The 10,799-nt window shown below is 43.9% G+C and overlaps 1 pseudogene; it reads left to right on the top strand.

Annotated features, from left to right (window-relative positions):
* The first annotated feature begins 3,150 nt into the window (after positions 1 to 3,150).
* Positions 3,151 to 9,355, top strand: LOC135534042 (sodium- and chloride-dependent taurine transporter-like; annotated as a pseudogene).
* The last annotated feature ends 1,444 nt before the right edge of the window (positions 9,356 to 10,799 follow it).

Below are 10,799 nucleotides of genomic sequence, written 5' to 3'. Positions count from 1 at the left end.
ACACCCTCTTGGACACCCCTAAACACCCTCTTGGACACCGCCTAAACACCCTCTTGGACACCGCCTAAACACCCGCTTGGACACCGCCTAAACACCCTCTTGGACACCGCCTAAACACCCTCTTGGACACCGCCTAAACACCCTCTTGGACACCGCCTAAACACCCTCTTGGACACCGCCGAAACACCCTCTTGGACACCGCCTAAACACCCGCTTGGACACCGCCTAAACACCCTCTTGGACACCGCCTAAACACCCTCTTGGACACCGCCTAAACACCCTCTTGGACACCGCCTAAACAGCCACAATGTGGGTGTCTGCTATCGCCGGTTAACACCTGATCTGATTGAATCTAGACCTTGAAGCCGCTTTCTCAGAATAGCTGGGTGACTTGATACAAGATGTGATAGGTACAAAAAACCAACACTGTTTACTGGCAACTGCTGAGGGTTGTGACACTGACAATTTAAGTTTGTCACCCTCAACAATATCAGATTTCTCTGTGCTGGTGAAATGCAACCCTCTACTAAGTCATTAATCCTTAGTAATATATATGCTTTCATCCAAAACCAATTACAGTCATTCTTGCATACATTTTATATATGGTGTGGCCACAACAGGAAATGAACGCACAACCTTTGGTGTTTCAATGCTCCTCCAACTGAGCCACACAGGTCCAGTATTTTGATACAAGAAGGCAATTGTATTACATACAATTATTTATACTATCTAGATACATAACACATTAAACACAAAGCGATGTTTTAAGTGAGATGTTAGGGCTCGCCTGAAGCTGAAAAAAATGATGGAAATTCACGAGCACCACAAGGCCTAACTTCACCTATGAGCACCACAAGGCCTAACTTCACCTATGAGCACCACAAGGCCTAACTTCACCTATGAGCACCACAAGGCCTAACTTCACCTATGAGCACCACAAGGCCTAACTTCACCTATGAGCACCACAAGGCCTAACTTCACCTATGAGCACCACAAGGCCTAACTTCACCTATGAGCACCACAAGGCCTAACTTCACCTATGAGCACCACAAGGCCTAACTTCACCTATGAGCACCACAAGGCCTAACTTCACCTATGAGCACCACAAGGCCTAACTTCACCTATGAGCACCACAAGGCCTAACTTCACCTATGAGCACCACAAGGCCTAACTTCACCTATGAGCACCACAAGGCCTAACTTCACCTATGAGCACCACAAGGCCTAACTTCACCTATGAGCACCACAAGGCCTAACTTCACCTATGAGCACCACAAGGCCTAACTTCACCTATGAGCACCACAAGGCCTAACTTCACCTATGAGCACCACAAGGCCTAACTTCACCTATGAGCACCACAAGGCCTAACTTCACCTATGAGCACCACAAGGCCTAACTTCACCTATGAGCACCACAAGGCCTAACTTCACCTATGAGCACCACAAGGCCTAACTTCACCTATGAGCACCACAAGGCCTAACTTATGAGCACCTATGAGCACCACAAGGCCTAACTTCACCTATGAGCACCACAAGGCCTAACTTCACCTATGAGCACCACAAGGCCTAACTTCACCTATGAGCACCACAAGGCCTAACTTCACCTATGAGCACCACAAGGCCTAACTTCACCTATGAGCACCACAAGGCCTAACTTCACCTATGAGCACCACAAGGCCTAACTTCACCTATGAGCACCACAAGGCCTAACTAATGAGCACCACAAGGCCTAACTTCACCTATGAGCACCACAAGGCCTAACTTCACCTATGAGCACCACAAGGCCTAACTTCACCTATGAGCACCACAAGGCCTAACTTCACCTATGAGCACCACAAGGCCTAACTTCACCTATGAGCACCACAAGGCCTAACTTCACCTATGAGCACCACAAGGCCTAACTTCACCTATGAGCACCACAAGGCCTAACTTCACCTATGAGCACCACAAGGCCTAACTTCACCTATGAGCACCACAAGGCCTAACTTCACCTATGAGCACCACAAGGCCTAACTTCACCTATGAGCACCACAAGGCCTAACTTCACCTATGCAGCACCACAAGGTTTTCCAGCACACAGCTTTGATCTGCTACAGTTGTTGCAGGATAACTTTCCTAGCATGTAGTAAAACCTGTAGTGTATTTGAGGATTAAAAAGTCTTCTCAAGTTTGTAATTTTACTTTAAAATTTCGGACTTGATTTTCGATCACAAAATAATGTATCAACCCCTACAAAAATGCCCATTAGTTATAATCCACGTAATAATTTACATTTCCTGTAGCTGCAGGATTATTTTCCTGTTGTAGCAAACTGACTCATATTAAAATCCTACATATCTGTATGATTCAAGCTTTCTCAAACAGCCTAATTAAAATGTATTTGACCCCCACCCAACCCTGATCACAACACTGTTAGCCTATCAGACATTGACCGGCATAGTATGTTAACTGAGTGTTAATTGAGGATCTCTTGTCTCTGTTTTCTTTCCCCTTTGTGGAAGTGGAAGGACAGATCACTTCCTTGGTGGATTTTCGATCACAAAATAGCTATTGTGTGCCCCATACTATCTTCTGGGACTTACCATGGTTATAGGGTAAGTACTATCTTTACATTACCATGGTTACTAGGGTAAATACTATCTTTGGGACTTACCATGTTGGGTAAGTACTATATTCTGGGACTTACCATGGTTACTAGGGTAAATACTATCTTCTGGGACTTACAATGGTTACTAAACAGTACTATATTCTGGGACTTACCATGGTTACTAGGGTAAATACCTTCTGAGACTTACCATGGTTACTAGGTAAATACTATCTTCTGAGACTTACCATGGTTACTAGGGTAAATACTATCTTCTGAGATCTCTTGTTACTGTAAATACTATCTTCCCCAGACTTACCATGGTTACTAGGGTAAATACTATCTTCTGAGACTTACCATGGTTACTGGGTATCCTATCTTCTGAGACTTACCATGGTTACTAGGGAAATACTATTTCTGAGACTTACCATGGTTACTAGGGTAAATACTATCTTCTGAGACTTACCATGGTTACTAGGGTAAATACTATCTTCTGAGACTTACCATGGTTACTAGGGTAAATACTATCTTCTGAGACTTACCATGGTTACTAGGGTAAATACTATCTTCTGGGACTTACCATGGTTACTAGGGTAAGTACTATATTCTGAGACTTACCATGGTTACTAGGGTAAATACTATCTTCTGAGACTTACCATGGTTACTAGGGTAAGTACTATATTCTGGGACTTACCATGGTTACTAGGGTAAATACTATCTTCTGAGACTTACCATGGTTACTAGGGTAAATACTATCTTCTGAGACTTACCATGGTTACTAGGGTAAATACTATCTTCTGAGACTTACCATGGTTACTAGGGTAAATACTATCTTCTGAGACTTACCATGGTTACTAGTAGTGTACTTTCACTTTTTACACTGATATCATATTATTGTAGTAGTGTTACTGAAGGTCTAGTGAATTACTTTCCTACACCCCCTTAATGAATACAAAACAATCTGACTAAAGTTATTTATGTCTACTTTGCCCTAATGTGGTACTGTGGTCTCAGCTATTACTGCTGTCTCCATTATCAGCTTCCATAACAATGCAGGCTATAGACATATTAGGGCATAACTTTCAATACAATATACAGCACCACATGTGTCGTGCAGTAAATAGCTACACCCGGAGGCAGTGCTTCCCAAACAGGGGTACAAGGGTCCCCAGGGTACTCAGGTCAGAACCAGTGAGTACGAGTTTAGGAACCACTACTGCCCTAATGAATAGAACAAAGTATTAAGGGGATTGTTAATAAACCTCAGAATTCCCCAGCAACAAGAGTCCCAAAACAACAGTTCTACTTCCTCTTTCCTCTCTTCTCATGCCAGCCAGTCCCTTATAATAGCACCACTAAATATGCTGCTGTACTATCAAGAGCTTCCCTGTAGCCTATGGTATGATCTATTTAGAGACGCTTCTGGCTCACACACTTAAATCGCTGTCTTTTGTCTTCACTCTTTCTGAAAAACCTCCCTGCCTCTCGGCCTCACAATGTAGAAACAAGCATGTGATTCCCCTCAGGCAGGCCCCCTAGACAGCCAGGGAGTCAGGGACTTACTGCTTCATCCAAGTTTTTTCCATGACATCACAATCTCATGCTGCCTTCTCACGGAGTGCTCTGTTGGGCTATTCTGCTGGAACACTGGACGGCTCAAGGTTCCGTCAGGCTATTCTGTTGGAACACTGAACGGCTCAAGGTTCCGTTGGGCCATTCTGTTGGAACACTGGATGGCTCAAGGTTCCGTTGGGCTATTCTGTTGGAACACTGGACGGCTCAAGGTTCTGTTGGGCTATTCTGTTGGAACACTGGATGGCTCAAGGTTCCGTTGGGCTATTCCGTTGGAACACTGAACGGCTCAAGGTTCTGTTGGGCTATTCTGTTGGAACACTGAACGGCTCAAGGTTCCGTTGGGCTTATTCCGTGGAACACTGAACCGCCAAGGTTCCGTTGGGCTATTCCGCTGGAACACTGGACGGCTCAAGGTTCCGTTGGGTTATTCCGTTGGAACACTGAACCGCTCAAGATTCCATTGGGCTATTCCGTTGGAACACTGGGCGGCTCAAGGTTCCGTTGGGCTATTCCGTTGGAACACTGGGCGGCTCAAGGTTCCGTTGGGCTATTCCGTTGGAACACTGGGCGGCCAAGGTTCCGTTGGGCTATTCCGTGCATTCCACAGGTCATGTTTAAAAAGTGAGTCATCAAGAACATAATCAAGATTAGAAAAGTTTCATGGCACACCGGTTGGAAACAATTGACGTAGGAAACAGAGTGTCACTTGGAATGCAAACCTGTGTATTCTCCCACCACTAGTCTTAGGCCAACACCCTCTCCAGCCCTACACTACAGTATATTGACTTCTACTGTGTCTCTGACTGTACATCTATCTTAGCATGCTACATTCCAACATGAGCCAAGCACTAAATCCTGCCTGTCTCTCTCTCCCCCACAGGGTGGCATGTATGTGTTTCAGCTCTTTGACTACTATGCAGCCAGCGGTGTGTGCCTTTTGTGGGTTGCATTCTTTTGGAATGTATTGCTGTTGCCTGGGTTTATGGTACGTCTACTCTGAAACAAAATGCCCCGTGTGTCTGTATAGAAACTGTGAACATTCAACGTCCTCAGGCTCTATGTCAGTTAAATATATCATTTTACACGTTAGTCAGTTAACAGATGTTCTTAACCAGAGCAACATACAGAAGCAATTCAGGTTAAGGTTAAATGCCCCCTATTTAACTATGTTCTCCTCCCGTCAGGCGTTGATAATTTCTATGATGCGATTGAAGATATGATTACAGACCAAATCCCTGGATGAAATGGAGCTGGTCTGGATCACGCCTTCTTTGTGTGGTGAGTCTATGTGAATTGAAACTGACGTCCTGTACCCGACTGTACATGATGTGCACTGGTCAAAACATGAACTGCTCCTTTATATTTATCTTTATTTGACTTGGCAGTTAAGAACAAATTCTATCTTCAATGACGGCTGGAGGAACAGTGGGTTAACTGGTCTAGGAACAGAACAGTGGGTTAACTGGTCTAGGAACAGGGGTTAACTGGTCGAGGGGGAACAGTGGGTTAACTGGCCGAGGAACAGTGGGTTAACTGGTCGAGGAACAGTGGGTTAACTGGTCTGGGTTAACTGGTCTGGGAACAGTGGGTTAACTGGCCGGGGAACAGTGGGTTAACCTTATTCAGGGGTAGAACAACAGATTTTTACCTTGTCAGCTCGGGATTTAATCTAGCAACCTTTCGATCCAACGCCTAACCACTAGGCTACCTGCCGCCCATGGCTACTGACCCTGTATATAGCTACTGACCCTGGAACTGTCCCTGTATATAACTACTGTCCCTGTACTGACCCTGTATAGCTACTGTCCCTGTATATAGCTACTGTCCCTGTGTATAGCTAATATAGCTACTGTCCCTGTGTATAGCTACTGTCCCTGTGTATAGCTACTGTCCCTGTATATAGCTACTGTCCCTGTATTAGCTATTTGTGTATAGCTACTTTAAGTACATTGTGTATAGCTACTGTCCCTGTACGACCCTGTATTACATTTACATTTAAGTCATTTAGCAGACGCTCTTATCCAGAGCGACTTACAAATTGGGTGAATTCACCTTCTGACATCCAGTGGAACAGCCACTTTACAACAGGTGTAGTAGACCTTACAGTGAAATGCCGAATACAACAGGTGTAGTAGACTTTACAGTGAAATGCTGAATACAACAGGTGTAGTAGGTGAAATGCTGAATACAAATAGGTGTAGTAGACCTCACAGGGAAATGCTGAATACAACAGGTGTAGTAGACCTTTTAATTTTTTTTAAATTTTACCTTTATTGCTAATACAACAGTTGTAGTAGACCTCAGTTAAGAACACATTCTTATTGTCAATGACGGCCTGGGAACAGTGGGTTAACTGCCTGTTCAGGGGCAGAAATGCTGAATACAACAGGTGTAGTAGTCCTTACAGTGAAATGCTGAATACAACAGGTGTAGTAGACCTCACAGTGAAATGCTGAATACAACAGGTGTAGTAGACCTTACAGTGAAATGCTGAATACAACAGGTGTAGTAGACCTTACAGTGAAATGCTGAATACAACAGGTGTAGTAGACCTCACAGTGAAATGCTGAATACAACAGGTGTAGTAGACCTCACAGTGAAATACTCAATACAACAGGTGTAGTAGACCTTACAGTGAAATGCTGAATACAACAGGTGTAGTAGACCTTATAGTGAAATGCTGAATACAACAGGTGTTACATGTTACATTACATGGATTTATTGTGATGGTGTAGACTATATTACATGGATTTATTGTGAAGGTGTAGGCTATATTACATGGATTTATTGTGGTGGTGTAGACTATATTACATGGATTTATTGTGATGGTGTAGGCTATATTACATGGATTTATTGGATATGTGTAGGCTATATTACATGGATTTATTGTGATGGTGTGGTGGCTATATTACATGAATTTATTGTGATGGTGTAGGTAGACTATATTACATGGATTTATTGTGATGGTGTAGGTAGACTATATCCACATGGATTTATTGAGATGGTGTAGGTAGGCTATATTACATGGATTTATTGTGATGGTGTAGGTAGACTATATTACATGGATTTATTGTGATGGTGTAGACTATATTACATGGATTTATTGTGATGGTGTAGGCTATATTACATGGATTTATTGTGGTGGTGTAGACTATATTACATGGGATTTATTGTGATGGTGTAGGCTATGTTACATGAGATTTATTGTGATGGTGTAGGTAGACTATATTACATGGATTTATTGTGATGGTGTAGACTATATTACATGGATTTATTGTGAAAGGTGTAGGCTATATTACATGATTATTGTGATGGTGTGATGAGCTATATTACATGGATTTATTGTGAAGGTGTAGGCTATATTACATGGATTTATTGTGATGGTGTAGACTATATTACATGGATTTATTGTGATGGTGTGAGGCTATATTACATGGATTTATTGTGATGGTGTAGACTATATTACATGGATTTATTGTGATGGTGTAGACTATATTACATGGATTTATTGTGATGGTGTAGACTATATTACATGGATTTATTGTGATGGTGTAGGCTATATTACATGGATTTATTGTGGTGGTGTAGACTATATTACATGGATTTATTGTGATGGTGTAGGCTATATTACATGGATTTATTGTGATGGTGTAGACTATATTACATGGATTTATTGTGATGGTGTAGACTATATTACATGGATTTATTGTGATGGTGTAGACTATATTACATGGATTTATTGAGATGGTGTAGACTATATTACATGGATTTATTGTGAAGGTGTAGGCTATATTACATGGATTTATTGTGATGGTGTGAGTAGACTATATTACATGGATTTATTGTGAAGGTGTAGGCTATATTACATGGATTTATTGTGATGGTGTAGACTATATTACATGGATTTATTGTGATGGTGTAGGCTATATTACATGGATTTATTGTGATGGTGTAGACTATATTACATGGATTTATTGTGATGGTGTAGACTATATTACATGGATTTATTGTGATGGTGTAGACTATATTACATGGATTTATTGTGATGGTGTAGGCTATATTACATGGATTTATTGTGGTGGTGTAGACTATATTACATGGATTTATTGTGATGGTGTAGACTATATTACATGGATTTATTGTGATGGTGTAGACTATATTACATGGATTTATTGTGATGGTGTAGACTATATTACATGGATTTATTGTGATGGTGTTGGTAGACTATATTACATTGATTTATTGTGATGGTGTTGGTAGACTATATTACATTGATTTATTGTGATGGTGTAGACTATATTACATGGATTTATTGTGATGGTGTTGGTAGACTATATTACATGGATTTATTGTGATGGTGTAGACTATATTACATGGATTTATTGTGATGGTGTAGACTATATTACATGGATTTATTGTGATGGTGTAGACTATATTACATGGATTTATTGTGATGGTGTAGACTATATTACATGGATTTATTGTGATGGTGTAGGCTATATTACATGGATTTATTGTGATGGTGTAGACTATATTACATGGATTTATTGTGATGGTGTAGACTATATTACATGGATTTATTGTGATGGTGTAGGCTATATTACATGGATTTATTGTGATGGTGTAGACTATATTACATGGATTTATTGTGATGGTGTTGGTAGACTATATTACATGGATTTATTGTGAAGGTGTAGACTATATTACATGGATTTATTGTGATGGTGTAGGCTATATTAAAAGGATTTATTGTGATGGTGTAGGCTATATTACATGGATTTATTGTGATGGTGTAGACTATATTACATGGATTTATTGTGATGGTGTTGGTAGACTATATTACATGGATTTATTGTGATGGTGTAGACTATATTACATGGATTTATTGAGAAGATATGATAAACAGGAAATACAGACAGATGATAAACAGGATATTTAGATGATAAACAGGATATACAGACAAATGATAATGTATTTTGAGAATAAAGGTGATTCTGATTTCCATTGCGGTTTGTCTCTGCCTCCAGGGTTGCTTCATTTTCTCCTTGGTCAAATATAAACCTTTGACGTACAACAAGGTCTACGAGTACCCCGACTGGTCCATCGGTGTGGGCTGGACACTGGCCCTGGCTTCTATGATCTGTATTCCTATGGTGGTGGTCATCAAGATCATCCAGTCCGATGGACCGCTCATAGAGGTCAGTACTCAATCCATATAGCCCCTAGACCCTGGCCCCGAGCTCCTACCCCCTTGGCCCCTACCCCTATTCCCATACCCTTAGGCCCTGGTCCCTATCCCGAGACTCCTACCCCTAGACTCTGGCCCCTACTCCTAGACCCATACCCCTAGACTCTGGCCCCTAACCCTAAACCCTGGCCCCTACCCCTAGACCCCTAAGCCTAGACCCTGGCCCCACTACCCCTAGACCTACACCTAGACTCTGGCCCCTACCCCTAGACCCCTAACCCTAGACTCCGGCCCCTACTCCTAGACCCCTCACCCTAGACTCTGGCCCCTACTCCTAGACCCCTCACCCTAGACTCTGGCCCCTAACCCTAGACCCTGGCCCCTACTCCTAGACCCCTAACCCTAGACTCTGGCCCCCTACTCCTAGACCCCTCACCCAGACTCTGGCCCCTACTCCTAGACCCTGGCCCCTTCTCCTAGACCCCTACCCTAGACTCTGGCCCCTACTCCTAGACCTCACCCTAGACTCTGGCCCCTAACCCTAGACTCTGGGCCCTGACTCCTAGACAGCTAACCCTAGACTGGCCCCTACTCCTAGACCCCTAACCCTAAACACTGGCCCCTACTCCTAGACCCCTAACCCTAAACACTGGCCCCTACCCAGACACCTACCCCTAGACTCTGGCCTCTACTCCTAGACACCCTAACCCTAGACTCTGGCCCCTACTCCTAGACCCCTACCCCTAGACTCTGGCCCCCTAACCCTAGACCCTGGCCCCTACCCCTAGACCCCTAAGCCTAGACTCTGGCCCCTACCCCTAGACCCCTAACCCTAGACTCTGGCCCCTACTCCTAGACCCCTCACCCTAGACTCTGGCCCCTAACCCTAGACCCTAGCCCCTACTCCTAGACCCCTAACCCTAGACTCTGGCCCCTACTCCTAGACCCCTCACCCTAGACTCTGGCCCCTACTCCTAGACCCTGGCCCCTTCTCCTAGACCCCTACCCCTAGATTCTGGCCCCTACTCCTAGACCCCTCACCCTAGACTCTGGCCCCTAACCCTAGACTCTGGCCCCGACTCCTAGACAGCTAACCCTAGACTCTGGCCCCTACTCCTAGACCCCTAACCCTAAACACTGGCCCCTACTCCTAGACCCCTAACCCTAAACACTGGCCCCTACTCCTAGACCCCTACCCTAGACTCTGGCCCCCTACTCCTAGACCCCCTAACCCTAGACTCTGGCCCCTACTCCTAGACCCCACCCTAGACTCTGGCCCTAACCCTAGACCCTGGCCCCTACCCCTAGACCCCTAAGCCTAGACTCTGGCCCCTACCCCTAGACCCCTAACCCTAGACTCTGGCCCCTACTCCTAGACCCCTCACCCTAGACTCTGGCCCCTAACCCTAGACCCTGGCCCCTACTCCTAGACCCCTAACCCTAGACTCTGGCCC

This window comes from Oncorhynchus masou, unplaced genomic scaffold (genome assembly GCF_036934945.1).
Source record: "Oncorhynchus masou masou isolate Uvic2021 unplaced genomic scaffold, UVic_Omas_1.1 unplaced_scaffold_2941, whole genome shotgun sequence".
Lineage (NCBI taxonomy): Eukaryota > Metazoa > Chordata > Actinopteri > Salmoniformes > Salmonidae > Oncorhynchus > Oncorhynchus masou.
Note: the sequence above shows the minus strand (reverse complement) of the source record. Positions and strands in the feature narration are given on the sequence as shown.